This window comes from Mus musculus, chromosome 1 (genome assembly GCF_000001635.26).
Source record: "Mus musculus strain C57BL/6J chromosome 1, GRCm38.p6 C57BL/6J".
Lineage (NCBI taxonomy): Eukaryota > Metazoa > Chordata > Mammalia > Rodentia > Muridae > Mus > Mus musculus.
Window position 1 is genome coordinate 47,433,524 of NC_000067.6, and position 27,861 is coordinate 47,461,384.

The 27,861-nt window shown below is 36.5% G+C and overlaps 1 long non-coding RNA gene across 1 annotated transcript; it reads left to right on the top strand.

Annotated features, from left to right (window-relative positions):
- On the top strand, positions 1-27,637 carry Gm39639. The gene is made up of 3 exons (XR_865415.1): positions 1-252; positions 6,530-6,724; positions 27,461-27,637. It is a non-coding gene; the product is annotated as a predicted gene, 39639 (long non-coding RNA).
- The last annotated feature ends 224 nt before the right edge of the window (positions 27,638-27,861 follow it).

Here is a 27,861-nt window from a genome sequence, read left to right on the forward strand (position 1 = left end):
AAAGTTTAAGAAGTGCAAAATGTCTTTACAACATGATAAGTATACATCTGATGCTGCTTTTTGTTGAATTGCTTTGGCACCCAACAGATGCTAGAAAGACAACTCAAATTCTTGGGTTTGGGTACCTGATGGATTTTCTGTAGATAAAACATGGGCTCATGCGATGCTCACAGCCATGATGCTGAAGTTCATGGCTGTCTGAACAAATGTTTTCCGTTCCAGTCTCAGCTCTTGGGATATCTGAGTGACCAGGTGAGTGATATTTTTTGTAGAGCTATTGGTTTTAGTTTCTTTTTTGTTCTTATAATAAAATGCTCTGGCAGAAATGGCTGTAAGAGAATAGATTTATTTGGGTTCACAATTTAAGGTTATAGCCTATCACGTCAGAAAAGTAAAAATGATACTTGAAATTTGAGGTGTCAAGCTCGTCCTATCCACAGTCATGAAACAGACTGCACATTTCTGATCAGTTGTCCTTTTCCATTGGTGCAGTCCAGGATGTCAGCTAGCAAATAGTGGCACACACAGGGTCTAAATTTATCCATCTCAATTAACACAATCAAGATTATCTCTAAAGGCCCATTTTCCAATAATACTAAATCCAGTCAAATTGACAATTAACACTAACCATCATACACATTCTGAATGGTGTTATATCTCTATGCATCATTCCAGACTGTACTTACAAGTCTATTAGAAGTGTTTGTTTGTTTGGTTTTGTTTGTTTTTTAATTTTCTAGCTTTTATATAATCATCTTGTTGGAATGGAAACTAGCAAGACTTTGATTTCTTGTTTATAACTTAAACAGTAAAAAAAAAAAAATGCTTCCATTACCCTCTGTATTACAATAGAATTTACCTCTTATTGATTTTCTGATGTTAGCACTTGGCAGACTAAATTTTTGCTTAAATTGTAGCATGCCTTAGGTTAAAATTCCAAGGAAGCGGGATCTGAAATAGAGTTTAGCATCTATTATGTGGGTCAGACTGCTCCATATGAGAGAAAGTCTTAACTTCCAGATGTGTATTAAATGTTGCTTTAGGGACAAACACCTGTCAGATGACAGGGAAGAAGTCACAATCAAGTAGAGGAAGATAATGCAGTTTCCAAGAAATTCCACAAAAGGCCACAAACCTTGAATGACACTCAGAATAATCCTTTCTGTGAATCAGCCACTGGCTGTGAGACCCTAACAATGAAGATGAACTTGTGCAGGGTGACTCTTTCAATAGAGGTAATTTTGAAGAAGGTTGACAGCTGAGACATCACAGGATTTAGAGCCTTCAGGCTGCATCAGCCTTTTAGTTTAGAGGTTTATTTATTATTGGGTCTTTCTTCAACTATTTTTTCCAAAGATTGAGAGCTCTGGATTTTATGGAATAGGTCTTAAGGTGATGAGATACAATGTCAGGATGGAGCAAAGATATGAAGAGCCAAGGAAGATTGAATGATCATGTAAGAGTGGATAAGGTACTGAATTGTTTGATGTGGGCACAACCACATTAAGCATCCGTGCCTCAGACCCATACAGATGGTACAACTTTCCGCTTCCATATAAGAGTGGTTCAGAGGAATGACAAATCCTCCATCAGGTCCAAGTGTGAATGTTGACCATGTGTGTGAGTACAAGTGTTTGTGAATCATGCAACTTTCCCCTTCAGGAAAGCCTGAGATTGCTTACCTACAGAGAACTCTTACTGTGACTATCTTCCCCCTGTGTTGTACCTAATAAGCACACTGAGGTTCTGGGTTGTTGAATTGTAGGTGTGCTCCATTAGAGGAGGTATATCCCAACTGATCCTATCTTTTTGAAATGTGCATCTGTTCTTTCATGTCCTCACTGCCCCAGTCAGGTTTCCAAAACCAAGGTATGCAGGACCAAGCATCAAGATACCCAGATTTCTGTGGTTGTTGTAATGTGTACTTGGTATGTGACTTCAGCAAGTACATTGTAACTGTTCCTTGCTCAACTTGTCTCTATAAATAGAGGAAAGTTGTTTACTCAAACAGCTGATTGGTGTTAGTTCCAAAGCAGACACCCATCCCCACCCCAAGTAGCTGCTGTTAGGTATAAAAAAAAAACAAAGCAAAACAAAACCAACAAACAAAATAACCCACTAACCTCAGCATTCCCCGGAATTCTTATGAAGGAGGTTTTGTTTGTCAGGAGTCAGGGTAAGCCATTAATTCCCTGTCTTCCACTAATTGTCAGCTACCTGAGGCAACAGACATCTAGTTCCTGATTAACTCAAGCAGCCTGCAAGAGATCAAAGCCCCTGTGCTAAATTCCAGGCTGTTCTGGCTTGTATTGCCTCACTCAGCTAACTGACAAGGCTTTTCCTGCCAGCCGCCATTTTCTTTCCACACCCTTGAGAGACAGCCCAGAAGTTCTCAGGCTCAAATAAACTCTCTCTACTTACAAAGTGGCCCAGTTTGGGGGTTTCACTGTACCATTGCTTACAGTTGTGAGGTAGTGTATGTGATGGGCAAACATTTATTGGAAAACACTTTGTGCAAAATCTAAAACATTGCCTAGAAAGTGTTAGACATTTAATTTTCTGTTTGCTCAATGAACAAATTATTCAAAGTTGGGCAGAAGGACATAGAGTATATGATTGTATGGACAACATATTTGGACATACTGGAAGTCTCCAACAACTTAAAACATTTCACGCTCTTGATACTTGTTAACATTAAAAAGACATTAATAAAACTGAGGTACAAATACTAGGGCTATACAATATTTCATAATCATACCCAGGCAAAGTTAGCCATAGTATATACACAGGGAGCATAGCTAAAAAAGAGGTTTTTTTTTTTTTTTTTTTGTGGTAAGAGGACAAGAAAGTAAGCAAGGAAAAAAGAATGGAAAGAAAAAAGAAGAAAGGAAGGAAGGGAGGAAGGAAGATAAAACAGGATGGATAAAAGAAGGAAAAGAAAAAAGAAAAGAAGGCTTGGACTGTGAGGAGATGGTGTATTTCACAGAATTTGGGAGTAAAGACTCACTGTGGCCTTTGATTAATAGCCCTGGGAAAGAGAATAAGAAATGTACCTAAAAATACTACCTTTGATTTAGAAAGGTTGATGGGTGAGAACAGTAAGTTATTAAAAACCAAGAATAATTTAAGAACTAATTTTACAGATAATTGATAATGAAATGATCTGATAATAGTGCAAATAGAGTACAATAGGGGTAAAGTTTGAAGAAGCTGTAATTAAGAGGATTAAGGAGACCAACTGAAAAATAATTAACGAAATCAAGATTAATGGTAACAGAGCAGAACAAGAAACTTACTTCCTGGAGCTAAGACAGTCTTTGGAAAAGGACATTAGATATGGAATTTATCCAAAAACCTACAGTGGCAATTAGAAGACCAATAATTTGTCCTTATAGTGAACTATCTTTTGTCCTCATGGGAAGGTATATGGTACTTTGAGAAATCATCCTTTGCTTTGTTACAATATCAGGAAATGTTCTTTATTTGTTAGTTTGTTTTATAATTAGACATGGTTTTCCAATGTTAAACTAAAAGCATGGATTGTACTTCTACCAAACACACATAAAATGTATTTCTCATTCAAAAGAGAATAATTTAGATATATGTGTGGATTTTAATAATATAATCAAATTACTTTGATGGAACAAATGCTGCTTACTACTCTTTGAATATACCATCTAAGAATACTTAAGTAGTTAAAAGACAAGACTAGGTCGCATGTTATATATCATTTGCTGGAAGTTGTCAGTACTATCCAGTGATCTAAGCAAGGACATTTGAATTAGAAATCTTTATGAATGTATTTGGCTAATAATGAATGTATTAATATAGTTCTAAATATTATAGCTTAGTCAATTGATATGTTTATTTTCACAACAATTCTATTGCTTATATTCACAGTAAAATATGTGCCCAAATAATATAAATTTCCTTATAGACCTTGATATTCTTTAATATTTTTAATTAGAAGCTTGAATATAGTTTAATGTTCATACAGCAGTACAAGAAATAATACAGAGACATCCTTATACAGTTTATCAGCATTTCACAAATAGTGGAATTCCGTTTAATTGCAGTATAATATCACATTCAGGATATTGATATTGGTGCAGTGAATACATTTCAGTCAGATTTTCCTTCTTTTACTTTACTTGTGAATGTACATGTGTATTTAGCTCTATGCAACATCACCATAGATGAAGTCTCATATACTGACCACTGTAATAAAGATACTCAAGTTTGTCACCACAGAAACTCTTTCATGTACATTTTACTTTTTGTTCATATATTATTTTCTACAGTACTATTTTCAGGTATGTGATTTTATTCACATATGAAGTTCACAATCATTTTGACCAAACTCTAATCTGTAACAGACATAAAAGGAGGGCTTTCTCCTTTTCAGCATAAAGGAAATTGCAATTTTATAACTAGGATACTATATCTTATGTAATTACTAGATATTGACCACAAGAAGCTGCCTGCAGTTTTATTCATTTGATATATGGCCATTTGAAGCAAAGAAGAACATGTGTCACAGGGATCCAGATATTACCAGAATATTCCAATGGAACTGTTGTAGTATCAAGCTTATACAGTTTAGAGGATCGAAGGAACCTAGGTTATATGCTCTAAGGCAGCAGAGCAAATTCTCAACGAGAAGATTTATTCTCTCTAATAGTCACAAGGCACAAGCAGCAAAGTAAGACTAGACCTGCCACTGGAGAGGAGGCAGCGGCTGTCACACGTTAGCAGGTGGAGAGCTACTGGGTGGTTTTATTATTTTTGCTGTGTTTGTGTTTTGTCTGTGTTCAAGTTTGGCCATGGGGCAGTACTTATTGTACATTTATCTATCATGACAACAAAACCTTGTGCAATGGTGGTTTTAAGTTGTTTGCTTTTAACAAGAGAGTGTGTGAGGACCAGGACAGCCCTGGTTTCAGGGAACATAGAGCTTGTGCACCAGGACAGCGGTAAGACTTAGATCTTATTTTCTCTATGAAAATTTGTTACTATTTGTAATTACATCTATAAGTATATGTGTCTATGTGTAGGTATGTGCATATGAATGCATGTGCTCACAAAGGCCAAAAGTGCCAATTCTCTTGAACTTGGAGATATGAGTAGTTGTGTGCACTGACTGATGTGGGAACTGGGAATCTAACTTGGGCCCTTTGAAAGATCAGGAACATGGTTTTAACTGCTAAGCTATCTCTCTAGCCTCTGGTCATATTTCTTTTAATATCATGCATGATTTTAAATTTTATTTCTTTTTTATATTTTTATCATTAAATGTATTTTAGGTTTGTCACTGTCAAAAAGATTAATACCTCCTTTAAATTTATGAATATGGGATATTAGAATACATTGGCTTTTGCATATTTATGGAATATTTTTCCTTAATAAAATGTTTTTATTAGTTCATCTTTGAACATTTCATAACTAAAATTTGTCTATCCCTCAAATAGAATAATTTTGGTTTATGGAGGCCATAATGAGTTCCAGGTCAGATAACATTGACAATTCTAGTGGATCTTCTAGTGACAAAGTGAGAACCTGTTTCAAAAATCAAACCAAATGAAAATAAAAGATATATAATTGCTTAATAAAATCCCAGAAAGTTCTCCAGTAAAAGAGGAGGAAAGAAAATGTTGGAAAGAAAAAGCATAGAGGAATGGCTATACAAATTATAAGGATATTATGTCGATATTAAAAATAATAAACTAGAACTCTACCAGTTAAGTTAGAGAGGTTTCCATGATGCATGTTTGAATGTGACAAAATAAAAAAGCTAAGGATTTGATCTTACCTCCTAAAAATTCAATGATAATTTAAGTAAAGGTATTAACTTATAGTGTCCTACATACTGTTCATCTTTTAAATAGTACATGATCTAATATGCAATAGTTTTCTTCTGTGAATGACACATTTTTAGAGATCCTAATAGAATGCTTTCCTACAGATACAGAGCTCAGTGATTCATTTGAAATTGTCTGACATATATATTAATATAAATTACACATCTATATTACCTTAAAAAAAACCAAACCAACAGAAAAGGCACACAAAGTACAATCAGAACCAACATAAAAAGAAGTGCTATCAGTACAATAATATGGGGGGATGTGGAAGACACTGACGAGAGTGAGTGTCTGCCGTAGAACATTCATGCCTTCACTGAGATATTGTGTTTAATATAGATGCACATAATCAGAGTAAAGTGGGAAGGTCTAGAGTAATAAAAAGAAAGCTACCATGAAGTGAACATAAAGAGTCATGGAAGCATGATGAGAAGTTTTACAGATGTGCAGCAGTTGTATGACAGTCTGCAATGCTGCATTCTATGCTTAAAGCTACAGGGGTGTAAACTCTATGTTATTATGACCACAATAAAGAAAAAACTACAAAATATAAAATAGTAACATCGAAAACTTAAAAATAAATGATTATGGCCATTGTAGAATAGTGAATATTTGATAGTAAAATAGAACAAAAAAAATGGGTTACAATTTGTGATGCTTCATTGCAGTTATCAACCTGAAATCAGCTGGGAAGGAATCTTGGTGCAGGATCATTTGGAGGATCAGAGTGACCCATCCTGAAAGTGAGCAGCACCATTTCATGGCCTGGGCCCAGGACAAACTGAGCTGAGCACGGGATTTGTCACTTTCTGTTTTCTAACAGCAGATGTAATGTGTCCTGATCCTTCAGACTCCTGCCCTCTGTGAGTTCCCTGTCATGATGGACTATCACTTGATACTGTGAGCCAAAATAAATCCTTCCTTCCTTAAAGTGCTGCTGTTAGAATATTTTATTACACCAAACAGAAAAGAAACTAAGACAGTATTTTATGTTTGCAATTCTATGGATTAAAATTGTGAATCATTTTAATATCAGGAGACAATATTTAAGTTCTGTGGTTCAGCATTAAAACACAAACATAAAGCATGAAATAAAATACAAAGTTTATATCCATATATAGCATCTGTGTGAACTTGAAGGTCATGTATGATAATCAGCATTGACTCTATAAGGCCTTCAGAAGTTGACTTTTAGCAAATGCCAGGCTGGCAAGGAGAAAGTGAACTAGCCAATGGAATCCTTGGGGTAGCCAAGGGAATCCTTGGGGTAGCCAATGGCATCATCTCCAATCTTGTTTCTATCACCACTGGAGGTGTGTAACACCCGTGTTGTTACATAGGAATTGCTGTGACACAGCACCTGTGACAGAAATTACATATGAATCAGGCTCTCTTCTTAAATATTACGATCTCAATTGCCAATAAGAAAATTCTGGAATGTAGAGTACATTTAAGGAAGTGTGGGAGGAGTTCACTCAGACACTGGCTGTATGTCATGACAATCCATATGAGACTCATGTTTATTCTGATAACAAAACTTTGTCTGAAAGTGAAATGTTTCTAATTATATTCTCATTAGCTTTACAAATCTGTATGAACCAATCCGCTGATTGATTTTCTTTTCAGTTAATTGTGTATTTTAATGCAGCAAATATTTGGCTTGTTTTCCTCCATGACCCCCCCCCCCACCCCCTTACTCCTTTTCATTTTAGACCACACACACTAATATTCTGCTACCTTCAGAGCACTTTAAAGGGTTTCTATCAGTTAGCTCCTTGGGCAGATGATCATTGCGATGTGCAGGCTGTGGGGGACTAGCCTAATACTTTAGGTGCTTTAACAAAAGGTATAGCATGAAATGAGAAAGCACAGAAAGAAAATAATCTCTTTCTTATCCAGACACCTATTTCCACGGTATTTATTAAATGTCAAGGATTCTTCCTTGCACTGTAGATTCAGCATGAATCTAACGAAAAAATGTCCCAGGAGCCTTGCAGGTAACAGAGATCTCCCCAGGTGAGGAATGAAAACAAAATTTAGAAATGCTCTCTAATTTGTTTCCTAAAATCTATTATCCCATGGGAAATAAAGACTTCCAAATAAAATAGTACAAGTCTGCTGGTTCCTGTCAACGATGCCCTAAATATCCAATATCAGAATAAAGGTAATAAAATTGAGGGAAGAAATTGTGCCCAGAGATCCATAGTTGACATAATGTCTTCAGTTGGTGGAAGCCACTTCTGTCTTAGTGAACCTGAAGTATTTTTGACAATGTGAATTATTTAAACACATGAAAACCATTGTGTTTATGTTTTTCTCTCTGTAAATAAACAGAACATAAAATGTTCAAGACAAATAGGCTCAAACATGTTTTCACTTTCAATAACCTCGTCTCATAAAGAGTATGTATGAAAAAGAATCTATGGTAATTTCTAATGCTTCTATAAGTAAGTCTTGATAAAATATTAAGTTGGAAAGTTAGATTTGATCAGGAATTAGAAGTACATTAAAAATTGGAATTATTTAGCCAGCACATGTATTTTGTGTTACCCAGCCACTACCAGTTCTCAACTTCCCCAACATACAGACAGCCACTGTTAGATGATGTGGCATATATTATGTATGCCAATCTGACATATATGTGTTGAACTACATGTGTGTTAACAGTTTTATAGTATTCAATTCTTATTATAGTTACTCTTAGTTGTCAACTTGGTTAGATTAGAAAAGAGTAAGGGATATGCTTAGTGGTATTTCCTAGACATACTGAGTAAGAAACAGCTTCTCTATGGGTATGAGAGGGTATTTCCTGGAAGGGCTATGTAAGTAGTGCTCTCTTACTCTCCTATGATGGGCAGGATCTTCCAGAGGTCCAGATAGGAAGCAGTCTGAGGGACAGGTAGTATTGCTATCCATGCTTGCCTTCACCCTTGACAGGCAAGTGCATCTCTTCTGTTGCTGTTTCTGCTGCAGCCATCCTTCACTAGATCCCAATTTTTTGGTCCAACGACCTGGAGTGAAGAACATTGGGTTTCCAGGAATCCCCCAAGCCTACAGTGCTAGATTGGTACTGCTCAGGTATCTTCTGGACCTAGCCACTACCAGTTCTCAACCTCTCCAACATACAGACAGCCACTGTTAGATGATGTGGCCTATATCATGTATGCCAATCTGACACATTTGTGTTGAACTACATATGCATTTTGCCGGTTGCTTTAGTGAACCTTTACTAATACAATTTGCTAAGATGGTACTTAGGAGGAGAAATTAAATTCAATATTTATTTACTGAGTTATTCTATATTAATTTGGATTGTAATAAAATAGACACATTTGAAATAGCCTTACCTTTTAAACTATTTTTTATCCCGTTTTAGGACTCCATGCAGGTAAGTGATTCATTTTGAATTGGTCTATGATTTTTCTGGGTATAAAAAGCCTCAAATTCATGACACGAGCAAATACAGTGCCTAATAAAGACTAGAAACTATAGTTTCTTGACCAAGAGTAATCTAGGGAGGCAAATCATCAGGATGAGTTTCGTGAAGGAAGGGCAGATATCTAAACTTCATATCTCAAAGTAGTCTGAAGGATAATTAGTTATATATGAAATATGATAAAATTAAAAAGATTAATGCTGGGGTGATGCGTATTGGGAGGAATAATGTAACCACTGTCAGTGGATTGCTATTGTACATCTATAACAGATTATGAAAGAAAAGTAACAATGAATTCATATTTCTTTGTTTTTCCTTGTGTCTGTTGAATACATTGTAGTTGCTATGGTCATCGTCAGATAACAAATTAACCCTTGTCAGCATTTCATAGGCACTTTAGTTACCTACCTACACTTTTGGCAAATTTCTTCTCACAAAACTTTGCGGGTATGTGGTTTCTTGATCCAGACTCTTTTCTGAATTCTGGTTATGCTCTGTAAAGTAGAACAGAGAGTTTCTACCTCTCAGATCTGTCCTCAGACTCCATGGCATCTAAGACACCCTTTACTCCAGATATGTTTTGAGTTAGGAAGTCTCTAGAGGCTGTCAAGCAAAAAGTCCTTGTACCCAGACTCTGTGAACAACAGCCATAGCTATATGCTTCCAGTGCAGAAAAAATGTGTGGCCCTTTGGGTTAACCTGGACAGAGGTCCAAGACAGAGTGGAAGCCACCCTCCACCCTCCCCCCCTGCCCCGACACACATTCAGGGTTCATTCAGAGTCTGAGGTTTGGCTGGTGGAATTTTTCTATAAACTGCTGGTAGTCATGCCTCAACTCTTGCCTGCCTCTATTGTTGCATATGGGTGTCTCTCCTTACATAAGTACATACAGCTCCATCTACTCCACACTGTCTGTTTAAAGACCAACCAAGAATAAAAACAAATTTCAGACATTCTCGGGCATTTCCCACCCAATCAGTTGCCTCCTGCTCTAACTTATTTCTAACTTAGAAGGTTTTTTGATTTTAAGTCTCATCAAGATTTCTTTCTTTCTTTCTTTTTCTTTTTCTTTTTTTTTTTTTTGAGGCAGCAAAATACAGAAGATAAACTTCTTTGAAAAAAAAACTATTTAATGTGCCTGAATATTTATTTAAAGTAAAATAATCTGCCAAGATACTGCCTAAGCCATTGGAAGTATGAGATATTTCAGACGGGATCACAAACATGCACATATATATAAAAATAACATAAAGTGAATAGGATCAAGTTGTCTTAAGACACAAAAATGTTGCTAAAGATATGACAGAGGGAAAATTGGAAGGAATTTAAATTAAATGTAACTTCAAAGAATTATGTTATGGTAGGAACTCTACCCATTATCTTCAGCCACAGTTTCATAGCAGTGAAAGGAACGCTAAAATATTCTGGGATAGAAAACTACAACATTCCCGTGGCTTCAATTCTTGGCATAGACCTTTAAATAATGCAGAGGTAAAGAAGGAAGACCTTATATTGTCCTGGAAGGTGGCAGTTTTAACTTCCTCTACATTTCCTACTTTCCTAACCTTGATCTTAGCAGTCTGAAGTGAAAGAATGCACTCCTACATAAATGTTGAGGAACCCCATACAGGGCTCCAGAGCCTGCAAGGGAGGTTTGAATTGGGAAATAAATGAGGTAGAAACAGCAGGAGAATACTAATCATCAAAAGCCACATGGGATGAAGTTTGGTGGTTATAAACACAAATGATAATTAAAAACTTGATACAGACTCCTAAGCTCTGACCTCTTGATTTACTTGTAGTCTCTACAATTTGTATGCAAATGCGGTAAATATGTATATAGATGTACATGTCAGACAGATGTAAGGAGTGGAATGGTATGAAGCCAGCTCATTAGTCACTGAGGACTGAGAATTTATTTAATGTATAGGTAGCTTTGCTGTAAAATAAAAGTGCTTAAGATTTATATCCTGAGACGACAGCTCATTTGATTGTGAATCTTGGCATCCTATTGGTGACAGCTAATTGGCTGTGAATGTCAGTAGCTGAATTACTGACAAATGGATTAGATGTAGCCTTATGTCCTGTGTCTCTCTTTAGGCTTCTTTTAAAAATATAGCATGATGATATGAAATCCATATCTCTAACAGAGAGTGTTGTTTCCTTTACCTCTGAATGGTGGCAATTACTTTAAATTTTTATTAAACCAGTCCAATATGTCACATATTTCCTCCTGGAATTTTTATTACATTGAAAATTTTCAGTTATTTCTGGTCTCATCAATACAGAAAATAGTTTTTTTTTTCTATTTACAAGGTTAAAAGCTTTTCTTTATTTTCTTATCATGATTTGGACCATATTAATGTTTTTCCTGTGATCTTATATTTGAAATGAACTATCCTTTAGAGATGTGTGTAGTTTATATGCACATGTCAACCTTAGATTTTAAATATTTGACTATGTTACACATTCTATAATATTGACCAGACATAAAAAAAATGTTGTCCTCATCATTGATCACTTGTAATTTTTGGATCATGAGCCCACGCTAGTGGGTTTTTGACTCATCCAAGGAACTCACACGTTAATAACTTTGACTCATAGATCAGTAACTGTACTAAGAGAATAACATGGGCAAAATCTATTTATATGTACATTCAAATGGATGTATAAATGAGATACATGCATTATATAAATAAGAAATAAAATTAAATTTACTCTGGGTCATGTTAAAGCTAGTGATAGTACATTAATCTACTTAGCTTTATATTATGTGTAGGTATAGAAGACTTTTTTTCTGATTTTAAAATCAACTGGCTTATACTGAAAAACAACTGAAAATGTGTAAAATGCAAACTGCCATAGTCCATGATCCAAATATTTTGTTGCTTAGTTAATATATATTTTAGTAGCATGCCACATATTTTTTATTATATAGCTGAGACAGTTTTATTGCATTTTTTCTAAGCTTTAAATTATTCTTTTAATTAGGAAATCATTCATGCTAGTTACATGTGAAAATATCTAATTAATGACAGGCTTCCTTACATATATGACAGATGCTGTTATCATAGATTACTTTTGCTTACAAGATAATATCATTTTCAAAAGATTGTCACCCAGCATCCCCTCATAACAGGTCTGTGAGAATCAGCAGCTTTTTAGTTGCATTTCCAGACACAGACCATAGAAGATTTATTGCCATGTTCCTTCCTCTTTGGTCTGACACATAACTCTTTGACTATACAGCTTAGGTGTACTCTCATCATTCCTGAAAACCTAGAGACTTTCCTATGCTGATCTTCCGTCACAGTTGACATTCAGTAAACAGGAACTGACCAGATCTCCTTGTTTATTAGGAGAGCAATCATTGCTGTCCTTTACAGGTCACGGGTTTAGTACTGAGTGTCACAAGGGAGTGTGTCACACAGTTCCGTTTGGTATGTAGCACCTGTACAAGCTGCAGTCACCGCTCTTCCGTGACCCCCTCTGTTAGCCCTCCATTAGCTTTTCTTTTTATGTTTGTACCCAGTGTAGTTTGCTACGCCCTTAACACACAGCTGAAAGCCTAGCACTTCTCAGAAGATGGCCCTTTGGTAAATAAAGCAATTCTATTGCCTATAATTGTTTCTTTAAATGAAGGCAACATTGAATTGTAGAACTTCTGGAGTGAAAAATCAACTCTCTTTTCCAGGCTGCAGCAGCACCCGTGGCACTCCCTGTATTTAAATGAGCTTGCTCCATCAACAATTAGTGTCTTCCTCAGAACTTCTAAATTATTCATTAATGCAAATCCACATTCTAATCACTTTATTCTACAACGAAGTTGAAAGAAAGAAAATTAATGCTATTTATGTCCTTAAAGTACAGTGTAAGTTCCTTTGGACTTAGTGGGGTTGAAGAAGAACACATGTGATTTTTGGATAAATATATAATTTTGACTTGAAAGGTTTCAGTAGTGATTTGATTATTTTAGTAACAAAGGGAAGATGGAAAAATTTTTGTTGGCTCCCTTTAACTCTCAGAAAGTCATAGAGACATGAATTTCTGTTTGCTGGCAACAAAAATCCTGCCAGTCATTTCATCTCCACCACTACTTGTGAATTGACTAGTTTATAGTACATCTTCAGGATTAATCTCCCTCCTTTGAGACAGAGGATTATAGCAGAATAAAATAAGGGTATAGCTCTATACTATTAGCTATGCAGTCAAGGCTGCCAAATTTTGGGTTGTTTTTCCCCTCTCTAAGATTGTGCCCCCATCTCACACACATGAGCTCCTGGCTCCCTTTAATGGGGAAAAAGAATGCACATGGTTAGTTCTGTGTAACACAGGGTCACTTTGCAGAGGCTAATAGAAGGAATTTTTCTAATTTGTTACTTTACAGACTTAATGTCACAAGTACTTATCCTTTTGTTGTGGTTGTCCAGCTTTGTGTCTCTTGTATAACTTTGTTTTTCTTTACAAATCCTGTAGAACCACGGAGAATTTAGGAAGGTGATTATCTTCCCCTCGTCTTCCTGGTCCAAAGGTGTGTGTATGTGTGTGTGTGTGTGTGTGTGTGTGTGTGTGTGTGTATAAATAATTTTTTTTCTTTTTTCCAAAAAAACCCAAAACCAAAAACAAACTTGTCAGCATTCTTTATAAACCATGTTCCAAGTCTTTGTGGAATGATATGAGTATAGGATCACACTTGCAGACAAAAAGACAACCCCACTAAGTGCAAAGGAATTAAAGACATACTTTAAAGACATAAATAGCATTAATTTTCTTCCTTTCAACTTCGTTGTAGAATAAAGTGATTAGAATGTGGATTTGCATTAATGAATAATTTAGAAGTTCTGAGGAAGACACTAATATAATATACACCATGTTTTGCTCCTATGCTGGCTAAAGCACAGTGATCTAAGGTTGCTTGTACGTTCAAGCTGGGAGTAGGGGAAAGTGAAAGGTGAAAATAAAATAAAATAATAATAATAATAATAAAAGCCTCTAGCATCTACTCTTCTTAATAACTACAGAATATTGAAAATTCCACTTCATCTTTAGGGCAACAATGTAGATGATGAGCATAAAGACAATAGGCTACTGTATCATTTTCTTATCCTAGAAGATTGTATTGTCTTTGTGGATCCTGTGTTTTATCTCAGGCCATGAAACTTACCCATAATCAAAGCATGGCATTTTAGTTGCCTCAGTACATAACACACTCTGAACAACAGTCAGAATAAGAAATATTGCCATGATGGAAGAAACACCAGCCCACAGATACATCAAAAGTGGAAGAATAAACTCTTCAGTCAGAGGTCAAACAGCAGGCAGATGATGAACCTGTCTTTAAAAATAAAAAAAAAAAAAAGTTAAGTATGAAATCAGAGTGAGTATGACACTCGTGGTGGATCAGAGAATCATTGAACAAAGCATACAGTATGACTGACTGAGGCAGTGCTCCCTGGAGGCATGAGAGGGAGTGAGTATGTCAGACAAGTCATGAATTAAACAATCCTTAAAAGACCAATTCACAAATCCACAACCTGAGCAATGATCCGGAATCATGAATCTTACGACAGGCATAGAAGTCAGGTCCAAATGATTGACTAGAGAATTCATGGGAAGTTATTCTAATGTTTAATTTAGCTTCTTGTGAGAAAATACACTTTTATGCAGCATGGCAAGGAACATCATATGAACCTGACATTTTACTAGAATTTTAATGATAATTGAAAGTCTCTTTTCCAAAAAAATTCACATTTCCATATTCTTATGAAAGAAGTGAGTCTTTGAAGTATATATGTCCAATTTGGATAGTGTAGACTTATTTTCAGCCTTTTCTTTATAGAAATAGTCTTAACTTCTTAAGATGTGGAAAAAAGGGAGGAAATCTTAAGTGTTAAATTATAGTTAAAAATTGGCTTGTGTTAAAAACAATGTTGTTGACCAATTTAGGGTCTGTAAAATACATTAAGCTTTTAATTGTATGGCCTTTGTTAGTGAAGGGTTGCAGCATAATTGTTAGTGAGCCTTCAGAAGTGCTTCTTGGAGATAATGTTTGAATAATCTATTGGCTGAATTTGAATAATTTATGCATGAAGCAATGTGGAGTTATAATTGCAATCACAGTGTTCAGTTCAGTAGCACCGAGTCATATTTGAAGTTATGTGCCGATTACACTATGTAGCTTAGACTCTCCTTTTCATTTCGTTTTTAACAAAGAATTCTCAGGAAAAAAAGATGGCTCAGAGCCTGACAAAAGTTCCCAAGTGAACTTTTAAAGGGTCCCTTTCAAAGATTTTTATTTCATTTTTATTATTTTCTATATTCAAAGTCTAAAATCCAATCTTGCATGCTTCTGTGCCATAGAGATAAAGCAAGGAGCTGAAAGTGCCCCTGGCTGGACAGAAAAGACTTTCTACTTCTCTACCAAAGCCGCAGCAGAAGTAGTTCCCTATCAATCGTTCCCTGAAGCAATAGTCCTGGAGTGTAAACAGTATTTTATATGGACAGCAGTGGAACAGAATGTGTTATGGCTGAAATCTGTGCACTTCACTGTGGAGAATGGATTAAACCCGTGTAACAGGGAATCAAATATGTTATATTTTCTAAATCAGTGAAAGGGTTAAGAGCTTTTAAAAAAAATATAAAGGCAGTTTCTGACTCAACAAGGCAATGATGAGGCAAGGTAATTTTCATCATAGCATATTCTAAGCAGCTTGTACTAATAATCTTAAATATTTTCCCAAACAATTATATTAACTAGAATGAGACTCAATTTTGAAAAGCTTTTACTAATTTCTTGATAATTAAATAAAAATTTTCAAACATTTTTATCCCTTCAATTTTCTCTCCTTCCCTCTTGAAAATTTTGTGCTATTGTTATGTTTTAGAGGGCTAATCACTTTTCTTTAAAAATAATCAAGGGTCATTGAATTATTTTGTAACTGTACAAAGTCTTTAACTAATTTGACCAAAATTAAAGAATTTTAATTATAATATTTTCATGAAAATGATTTATTGGAAACATTGAGACCTATTGGTCACAACCATGAGACTTCAGGGCATCTTCCACCAAGTTTATTTACTCTTACAACAATGTGAGAATATTCCTTTATTATTAATAGTATACTTAGATACTAACTAGAGAACAATGAAATATGAAATGAATTGCAAATGTAGAATTTTATTAACTCTGTGGTACTCTGATCTATAATGACATCTTGAAGAGCTGACTCAGCAGCAGGAGAAAGTGGCAAGCTCTCTTTTGCTTCTGCCATTTACTTTTAAGCAAAGTAAGTTAATTCACAGATATCATAGGCCTGTTTTGGCAAAAATCTTTTAAGACATCAGATGAAGTTATTCATCCTTTTAAAATGATTTTGTTCTGTCATTTAAATTATTTCACCGTAGTTGGGGCAACTTTCTAGTTTCTAGTTTATATTACCTGACTTTAATTGTGGGATCACCATAGAACATTAAGGCGCAGCTAGTTAAGGATGAGCCACCACATGCAGATTACTGAGAAACCAAAAGGTCAACAGCACAACTCAAGACATTTTTGAACTCACATCAAGTTGAATTTAAACAAAGCTCTAGGGTTTAGAGCTTCCAGAGAAGTTGAGTACTCTGTCCTTACTAATTCTCCTTCCTCTTTTGAAATGTGAGTAGACTGAACAGGTTTCATGATCGTAGTTCAACATTATCGAGAACATTGTAAACATTTCATATAATTTGAAACATGGTGCTTATTATGAAATAAAAATGTGTTTCAGTCCTGGCATGGTGGCGCTCGCCTTTAATCCCAGCACTTGGGAGGCAGAGGCAGGCGAATTTCTGAGTTCGAGGCCAGCCTGGTCTACAGAGTGAATTCCAGGACAGCCAGGAGTATACAGAGAAACCCTGTCTCAAACAAAACAAAACAAAACAAAACAAAACAAGAAAATGTGTATCAGAAAATCCAAATTCAAACGCTGGAATTTATTTTCAATATTTTTTCTTATTAAAAATAAGAGTTTAAGCTGTTTGGAGCGCAGTAATCTATTATTGTCAGCTATAACTTCCAAAGGATGAATACCTTAGGAAACAGTTTTGTCCATACAACCTAATTCTGGGAACATTTCTTATTTAAGCGAGAAGATGTTGCTCAAATTTAATATAGAGGATAATAACTTCAGTCCTAAAATCAGACTACCTGTGCCTTCATTCACATTCTTTCACTTAGAAGGCACTGTAGCCTTGGCTAGGTCACTTGGAAGAGTCTTTGTTTCATCTGTAAAATCACTTAGTGTCTGGTATGTATAGTGGAAAGAAGGGCTGGCATAGAAAAAGCTTTTTTCCTCTCGCTCATAATCACAGTGAACTGATTCCCTCCCTGGGTGAGTCAGTAGCTATGTTGTGCTTTGCATCTGTAAATTGTAATCTGAAGATGGAACACATTAGTCCACTTAGGAATGCCTTATAGTACCTGGTGGAGGAAAAAAGACCCACTGCACAAAATATCGCTTACTGTGTTTGAAATTCTGTGTGTTGAGATAATTAGGTTTTACTTAAAAGCATTTTTAAATGTGATGTCATAGCTTGAGAGATTTTTCTGTTTTGCATACGTCCTTTATGGATTTTGTGAACTTCTAACTAGATTTATCTCTTAGAATGGAATTGCAGGTAGGGTTTTTTAGCATCTCTGTTGGGTAATTCTTCCTCTAAGAAAATCAAAATGACACCAATTGAAACTGACTTCCAAACTCACAATCCCTAAACTATATCTGTTTGTATTTAGTACAAGATAGAATTTATTAAGCAGTCCTACTAAGTGCAATTAAAATGACTTTGAAGATGACAAAAAATTTAACTAAGAAACTGCTTGATTTATATTGGTGAGAAACTGATAATTCTAAACAAAATTTTATATTATATCTCATTTCCTATCAATGGAGTATCCTTGCAATTAAAAAAAATTGCTATATTATAGTCTAGCTGTGAAAGATAGCATACATTTACTTAACTCTATGTTTTGTAACTCAAAGCAAACTTACATATGTCTGTCTTGTATCAAGTAACATAGTCCATAGTCATCTGTTCTTATAGAGTCCTGCAAAGTAACAGCAATTAAAAGCATGCCATTGTAGATTCTTTGTATAGTTCCCTTTGTTTCCACTTGATTGATTTCAGCCCTCAGTATGATTATTTCCTGCTGTCTACTCCTCTTGAGTGTATTTGCTTCTTCTTGTTCTAGGGCTTTCAGGTGTGCTGTCAAGCTTCAAGCTGCTAGTGTATGCTCTCTCCAGTTTCTTATTGGAGGCACTCAGAGCTATGAATTTTCTTCTTAGTACTGTTTTCATTGTGTTCTATAAGTTTGGGTATGTTGTGCCTTCATTTTCATTAAATTCTTTTTTTTCCATTTTTTATTAGGTATTTAGCTCATTTACATTTCCAATGCTATACCAAAAGTCCCCCATACCCACCCACCCCCACTCCCCTACCCACCCACTCCCCCTTTTTGGCCCTGGCGTTCCCCTGTACTGGGGCATATAAAGTTTGCAAGTCCAATGGGCCTCTCTTTCCAGTGATGGCCGACTAGGCCATCTTTTGATACATATGCAGCTAGAGTCAAGAGCTCCGGGGTACTGGTTAGTTCATAATGTTGTTTGACCTATAGGGTTGCAGATCCCTTTAGCTCCTTGGCTACTTTCTCTAGTTCCTCCATTGGGAGCCCTGTGATCCATCCATTAGCTGACTGTGAGCATCCACTTCTGTGTTTGCTAGGCCCCTGCATAGTCTCACAAGAGACAGCTACATCTGGGTCCTTTCAATAAAATCTTGCTAGTGTATGCAATGGTGTCAGCGTTTGGATGCTGATTATGGGGTGGATCCCTGGATATGGCAGTCTCTACATGGTCCATCCTTTCATCTCAGCTCCAAACTTTGTCTCTGTAACTCCTTCCATGGGTGTTTTGTTCCCAATTCTAAGGAGGGGCATAGTGTCCACACTTCAGTCTTCATTCTTCTTGAGTTTCATGGATTGCAGGCTTGTACAACCACTCTGGAAATCAGTCTGGCGGTTCCTCAGAAAATTGGACATAGTACTACCGGAGGATCCAGCAATACCTCTCCTGGGCATATATCCAGAAGATGCCCCAACTGGTAAGAAGGACACATGCTCCACTATCTTCATAGCAGCCTTATTTATAATAGCCAGAAGCTGGAAAGAACCCAGATGCCCCTCAACAGAGGAATGGATACAGAAAATGTGGTACATCTACACAATGGAGTACTACTCAGCTATTAAAAAGAATGAATTTATGAAATTCCTAGCCAAATGGATGGACCTGGAGGGCATCATCCTGAGTGAGGTAACACATTTACAAAGGAACTCACACAATATGTACTCACTGATAAGTGGATATTAGCCCCAAACCTAGGGCTAATATCCCAAGATATAAGATACAATTTGCTAAACACATTTTCATTAAATTCTAAAAAAGTTTTAATTTCTTTCTTTCTTTCTTCCTTGACCAAGTTATCATCGAGTAGAGCATTGTTCAGCTTCCATGTGCATGTGGGCTTTCTGTTATTTTTGTTGTTATTGAAGACCGGCCTTAGTCTGTGGTGATCTGATAGGACGCATGGGATCCTTTCAATTTTCTTTTATCTGTTGAGGCCAGTTTTGTGACCGATTACATAGTCAATTTTGGAGACGGTACCATGAGGTGCTGAGAAGAAGGTCTTTTGTTTTAGGATGAAATGTCCTATAGATATCTGTTAAGTCCATTTGGTTCATAACTTCTGTTAGTTTCCCTGATTAGTTTCTCTTTCCATGATCTGTCCATTGTTGAGAGTGGGGTGTTGAATTCTCCCACTATTACTGTGTGAGCTTCTGTAACGCAAAGGACATTGTCAATAAGACAAAACAGCAACCAAGAGATTGGGAAAAGATCTTTACCAATCCTACATCTGATAGAGTGCTAATATCCAATATATACAAATAACTCAAGAAGTTAGATTCCAGAGAACCAAATAACCCTATTAAAAATGGGGAACAGAGCTAAACAAAGAATTCTCAGCTGAGGATTCTCTAATGGCCCAGAAGCACATAAAGAAATGTTCAAAATCCTTAGTCATCAGGAAAATGCAAACCAAAATGACCCTGAAATTCCATCTCCCACCAGTCAGAATGGCTAAGATCCAAAACTCAGGTGAGAGCAGATTCTGGGGAGGATGTGGAGAAAGAGGAACACTCCTCTATTGCTGGTGGGATTGCAAGTTGGTACAATCACTCTGAAATCATTCTGGCAGTTTCTCGAAAAACTAGGCTTAGTACTACCTGAGGACCCAGCTATACCACTCCTGGGCATATACCCAGAAGATGCTCTAACATGTAATAAGGACACATGCCCCACTATATTCATAGCAGCCTAATTTATAATAGTCAGAATCAGGAAAGAACACAGATGTCCCTCAACAGAGGAATGGATACAGAAAATGTGGTACATTTACACAATGGAGTACAACTCAACTATTAAAAACAATGACTTCATGATATTCTTAGGCAAATAAATGGATCTAGAAAATATCATCCTGAGTGAGTTAACTCAGTCACAAAAAGAAAAAAAAACCCACACATGGTATGTACTCACTGATAAGTGGATTTTAGGAAAAAAGCATGGAATACCCACGATACAATGCATGGACCTCATGAAGCTAAAGAGAAAGAAGAGCAAAGAATGGATAGTTTTGTCCTACTTAGCAGAAGGAATAAAATAATCAAGGGAAGTAGAGGGTGGGAAGGACTTGGGAGGAAGAAAAGAGAGGGAGGAGGAAAAGATGGGAAGAATCAGGTATGGGAGGAGATGGGGGAGATGTACAGAGTATCAAGAAATTGAACAGGGGTGTGTAGCAATACGGGATGGGGAACTGGTGATAGTATCCAGAAAGTCCCAGATGACAGGAAAGCAAGATCCTCCCAGGACCCCATGGGGATGATGATATTAGCTGAAATTCCCCACAAAGGGGAGGGAGAACCTGTCGAGACCATATCCAGAGGTTAAGCATGGCCCCCTGGTTGTGGGATGATGGGACAAAATCTTAACCCAGAATTGTTCCTGTCTAAAGAAAATATAGGGACAAAGAGTGGAGCAGAGACTGAAGGACAGGCCATCCAGAGTCTGCCCCACCTACCTGAAGACACCAAACTCAGACACTATTGCTGATGCCAAGAAATGCTTGCTGACAGGAGCCTGGTTCAGCTGTCTTCTGAGAGGCTCTTCCATATTGTGACCAATACAGATGTGGATGCTCCTAGCCAACTATTGGACTGAGCACAGGACCCCAGTGGAGGAGTTAGGGGAAGGACTGAAGGAGCTGAAGGGGTCTTATCTGGTATCAATGGGAGGGGAGGCCCCTGGTCCTGTGAAGGCTTGACTCTCCAGTAGAGGAAAGCTAGGGTAGTGAGGCAGGTGTGTGTGGGTCGGTTGGGGAGCATCCTCATAGAAGCAGGGTAATGGGGGGTGGGATAAAGGATTTGCAGAGGGGAAACCAGGAAAGAGGATAACATTTGAAATGCAAATAAGTAATATATTCAATTTAAAAGAAAAAAAAAAACATGCCTTGTAACGTGAATGTAGTTTTCTTAAAGATTATTTTATTTTTAAAATATATGCATGCATGTGTGGTATGTGCAGATGAGAACAAGTTCTAACCAAAGCCAGAAGAGGTTCCTACCCTACCTGGGGCTGGAGTTGCAGTCGGTTATAAGCAACCCAACAAGGTTTCTGGAAACTGCATGAGGCTCTCTTGCCAGATAAGTGAGAACTCGTAACCATTGAACCTCATTGATCACCAGCCCCTGATTTGTCCTTCAAAACCTTCAGTTTGTGTATTTGTGAAGTAACTGTATGCTGCCATGTTTTAAGAGTTCCATATTATCATTAAAATAGTGATGAGTAACTTCATCAGTCCAAACAACTCATATATTAACTTCAGTGTGATGTCTCATGAAAAAAAAATGACATAAAATACAACTGACTCTTCAGAATAGTGTGTATGTAATGCTTACATAGTTTCTGAATACAAGTTCAATGCTGTAAACAGGCAGGTTTAGTAGGAACTCAGTGGAGAAGATGTTACATAGCAACAGAAATGAAACCGCTGCAGTTTCACTTCAATAATAGCAAGGGAAAGTGTGTTCTTTCTGAGCTCTCTCATGCACTTTGAGCTGACACTAACATAGAGGACAAAGATAACAGAGTAACCGAAAACAAACAATAATCACTTGTATGTGTGTGTGTGTGTGTGTGTGTGTGTGTGTGTGTGTGTGTGTGTGTAGTGCTGAGAAATAAGCATTTGGCACACACAACCATAATGAACTACCGATGTCTAGTTGATTGTTTATGCCCACTCGGAACTGCAGAATCAGAAGTAACATCAGACAATAACATAAATGTGAGACATACTTGTCAGCTTTATTTCATCTACACAAAAATTGCTTTATAGAGAACTCGGGTTGGATATAACTTAGCCTTCTTAAATTACAAACAGGTTTCTAAGGATATATCACACAATACTGTTACTATAGGTAACTCTTAAGAGGTATGTGGAAAGCCGGTACGTGCTGCGAGCAATCGCATGTGTGCCGCCAGTAATCTCTGAGGAGAGCCGTGTGTGCCGCGAGCAATTGCCATTATAAGATGGCGCGGGCCTCCGCTGTGCCTAACTAGTAAACAAGCCTTGTACGCAGGTGCGAGAGTGAATTCACTCCTAGTCACTCCCATTCTCGGGGTGTAATAGTGGGGTGATGGGCAAGCAACGAACCAGGAGCTGTCACGCCATATCAGGTGCTGAAACGTCACGCTGTGGGCTATAAAAGCAGCGCCATTTTCCCGGTTTGGGATCTTCCTGAGAAGCAAGCAATAAAGCTTTTGTCGCGGAAGATTCTGGTTTGTTGCGTCTTTCTTGCCGGTCGAGCGGGACGCAATAGAGGTACTCTAGTCTGGAGCATTTGTTCATCATAGCTCAGTGTGATGTGAACTTGGCATCAATTATGAAAATAATTTATAAAGCATGAACGATATGCTGTTGTCATGTGTAGGACATGCAAAAGAAATATACATTTTCCCAAAGAGCTTTCAATATAATTAAAACCATAACTGATGTTAGTGAACTCAAGCCACCAAACCTTGGGTGCTGGGTGTGGGGGAGGGAAAATGGCCTGACATAGTAACATAGAAGCTGGGAGATCATTCTTGCTTGGAAGAAAAAAGGTGATATTAGTTTTTGATATATTTCATTTTGTACAATCACAGACTAACCATGAGGTATTTCAGTGAGTATGCCTGTTCTGTGAGGTTTCATCATATGCTGACCAAAGCAATGCAAGCTTCTGGACTATGTCTACTACGTTACTCATGTTTCACATCTTCAATGGTTCTTCTTTAAACTGTCTGCCCTGCTCATGCATATACATTTTTCCATGTTCTCTTATATGATAATATTTTTCTTTATTGCATCTTTTGGTATGTTTGCTTATTTCCCTTCATAATTATTAAACAAACCAGAGGTCTCATGATTAGAAATGACTTTCCCCTCAATTTGCTTGAGTGAGACTGTCATCCTTTATTGACTGCAATGTCTATTGTCTGGTGTCTTCTTCATAGATTGGTCTCAGAATTGTGATTGAGAGTATACATCTGTTTGTGTCCCTATTGACTTCATGTTAATGTTGGATCTGACATCTCTTTCATTTCATTCATTTGTGGAGCCTGATATCTTTGCTTATTTGTGATTCTCTAATAAAAAAAAAAACAAGACCAAGCAGATTATAGACAAAAAAAAAAAAAAAAAAAAAAAAAAACCACACACACACACACACACACACACACACACAAACCCTAACAAACAAAAGACCTTTATCTGTCACAGTTTGGAGACTCTGAATTCTAAGATCAAGGTTCAGGCTGTACCATTACATGATGGAAGTTGTGACTAATTCCAGAGCTTTTAGTAAAATCATGACTCTAACTTATGAGGATTCTGTCCTCATGGCTTAATTTGTTCTTAAAGGTCCTACATTTTAATGTTTTCTTTTTAGGAGAAGATCTCAATACAGTACTGTGGGGAAGGCAAGGGTATACAGTTCACAGTATTCTAAGGTTCTATTTGTAAAGCACCCTTCCATGGAGATAGAGATATTTACACATTGGTGTTTATTGTACCTTCATTTACTATAGCAAGAAAATGAAACCAATCTTGCTGTCTAACAATAGATGAATGGATAATGAAAATTTAATACATATGTAAAGTAGAATAGTCTTCAGATGGAAAACAAATGGACTGATAATGCATAAAATTATGCAAGGCCATACAATCTCAGAAAGAAAACCCTGCATGCTCTCTGTCACATGTAGTAACTAGCCTGTGTGTATGTTTCTGTGTGTGTGTGTGTGTGTGTGTGTGTGTGTGTGTAGGTATTTATGCTGTATGTGGTCTGTGTCTCTGTTTAAAAAATAATCACGTATTGTAGAATAATGCATAATGAAGAAAAAGAAAAGGAAATAATAAACATTATGTGATGAAGAAAGTCTAAGTAAGGATAATGGACCTGAGTCATAAAAAAGGACATAAAGCTAATTATTATTCTCATTTTAATTCTTGCAGATTTTTTTTTTGGTTGTAGATCAAGGTGCAACAATATATTTGCAATATGAAGTCCCACAACTTCACAATGGCTATTCTAATCCAATTAAGTTAACTTTCATGTATAGACTTTGGATCTGGATAATTTCAGATATTTTTATTTATATGTTCTTTGGGATTGAGAACAGGCTCCAAGGGTGAAAGCACTTTGTGCTCATCAAGAAGATTTGTGTTCAACACCCATCACCCACATAGATGCTCACCACTATCTGTACCTTCAGTTTCAGGGGTTAAATAATGCCTCCTGGATGCCACAGGCAATGGGCAAACAAATGGAGCACATACATCTTTCCAGATAAAACATGCAAACACACCTTTTAAAAATTAAAAATTAAAGTTCTAATAATAAAATATTTATAAACATTTAAAAACAGAAAATAAACAGAATTTAATTTCTGGAAGGTACTCATGTAAGTCCTTATACTCTCTATAAATAGCACAAAAAATAACTATTATTATTATTTATGTGTATGTGGAGGCAGTGTATATGTGGAGGATAGAGGACAGCTCTGTGGAATCAGTTCTCTTCTACCCTTATGAGGACCTCAGGTATCAAACTTAAGATGCTATGCATGAGTTGGAGTCACTTTACTTTTTGAACCCCAATAATTATTTATAAATATCCTGAAAAATTCATAAATGAATATACACATATATTTATGTATATAATAAGTAGATGTTATAGACATCAGTTCTCAAGAAAGAATGAAATTATCTTAACTGTAAGTACTTTTTATAATAGCTATGATTTTAATGTGTTGTTATTTTTGTCTCAATTACCATTAATTTTATTCTGATGGAATTCTACCTATTACCTATCTACTTATCTATCTATGTTACATTTATCTTGACATCTTTGATTGACACTGGAATCAAAAAATAAATGCTTTCAATTCATCTATTATATCATGGAATATTAATTTACTGGTATAATACTCAGCTTTGATTATTTTAAAAGTAGGGAAGTATTTTTAAAAGATGGATAAATTATTGATGAGAAGAATGCTTTGAGCTTAGAGCTGTAAAGTCAATCACACTATAATTCCATCATGAGAAATTTCCTTATTGGAGAGGGCTAATGTTCAAACATATTTTTTACCCAGAAAATTAAATTTACTTTTTGACAAATATTGATTCATACTACTAATCTATGATACTAATGTGTATATGTGAAGTACAAAATCATATCTCCTAGTTAAGTAATATATTTTGTAAGTAACTTTTACATTGGAATATTTTTACTTTTTCTTCCTAATATGGAAAAAAAAAAGAAAAAGAAAACAAAAGCCAAGATCAGAGTACTAGAAAAACTAGTAACATAAGTCCATGAGATGCATGTTGGAGTCTTAATCTATAATTGATTTTTCTTAATAAATATCTACCAGAAAAAACAACTCTGTAACAGTTAACATTAACAATATTGTCAGGATATAACAAAGAAATCCTTTCCAGTACATGCTGGAAAGGATGTGGTTAAAGGGTAACACTCCTCCATTGCTGGTGGGATTGCAAACTTGTATAACTACTCTGGAAATCAATCTGGCAGTTTCTCAGAAAATTGGAAATAGTTTTACCTGAAGACCTAACAATACTGTTCCCGGGCATATACTCAAAAGTTGCTAAACCATATCAAGGACATGTACTCCACTATGCTCATAGCAGCTTTATTCATAATAACCAGAAACTGGAAGCAACCTTGATGTCCCTCAACCAAAGAATGGATACATGAAACATGGTTCATTTACATAATAGAATATTATTCATCTATAAAAACAAGGATATGATTAATTTTGCAGGCAAATGGATGGGACTAGAAAATAATCATCCTGAGTGAGGTAACCCTGACCCAAAAGGACATGGACAGTATGTGCTCAGTAATTAGGAGATGTTAGCCAAAAAGTACAGAATACCCATGATATACCCCACAGATCATACGAAGTTAAACAAGAAGGAAGTTCCAAGTGAGGATGCTTGAATCCCAATTAGAAGGGAGAACAAATAGTTATGGGAGGCAGAGAGAGGGAGGGATCTGGTTGGGAGAGAAGATAGCAAGAGAAATGGGATTGGGGTTGGGGGTTTAACTGGCATAGGGAGAGACAGGAGAGAATCCCAGAGGGCCAGGAGAATGAATAGAAATATGCAGTTGCCAAAGGTAGGGTGTTGGGAGGATTCTCTAGGAAGTCCCAGAGACCCAGGATGAGGAAAGTTTCCAGGAGTCAATGCAGGTGACCTTAACCAAAATGCCCAACAGTGGGGATATGAAGCCTGAAGTATCCAGATAGGATACCCAGTGGAGGGATGAGTAGACTAAACCACTTACAAAACTTTTGAACCAAAATTGGTCTTGTCAAAAAGAAATGCAAGGATAAAAGTGGTTCAGAGATTGAAGGAATGTCAGGTCAGCAATGGCCCATTTTGAGGTTCATTCCAGGGGCAAGCAACAATCCCTAACACTATTACTGATGCTATGTTGTACTTGCAGACAGGAGTGCAGCATAGCAGTTCTCTCTGAGAGGCTCTACCCAGCAACTCACTGAGACAGATACAAATATCCACAAGCATTGGACAGAGGTCGAAGACAGCTATGGAATACTTAGTGGAAGGACTGAATGCCCTCAAACAGATGGCAACCCCACAGGATGACCAACAGTATCAACTAACCAGGGTGAGGGAGGAATTCTGTGTGTGTGTGTGGGGGGGGTGAAAATGGGGGGGGCAGCATTTGGAATCTGATTAATTAATTAATTAAAAAATAAATTACTGAAAATATTGCTATATATTTTATTTACTTTTAAGACCATCTTAAGTCTTAAGACAAAGGATACTTTAAAAATTATACATAAATGCCTAAGGCTTCAGTTCCTAAAATCTAATAGAAGAAAA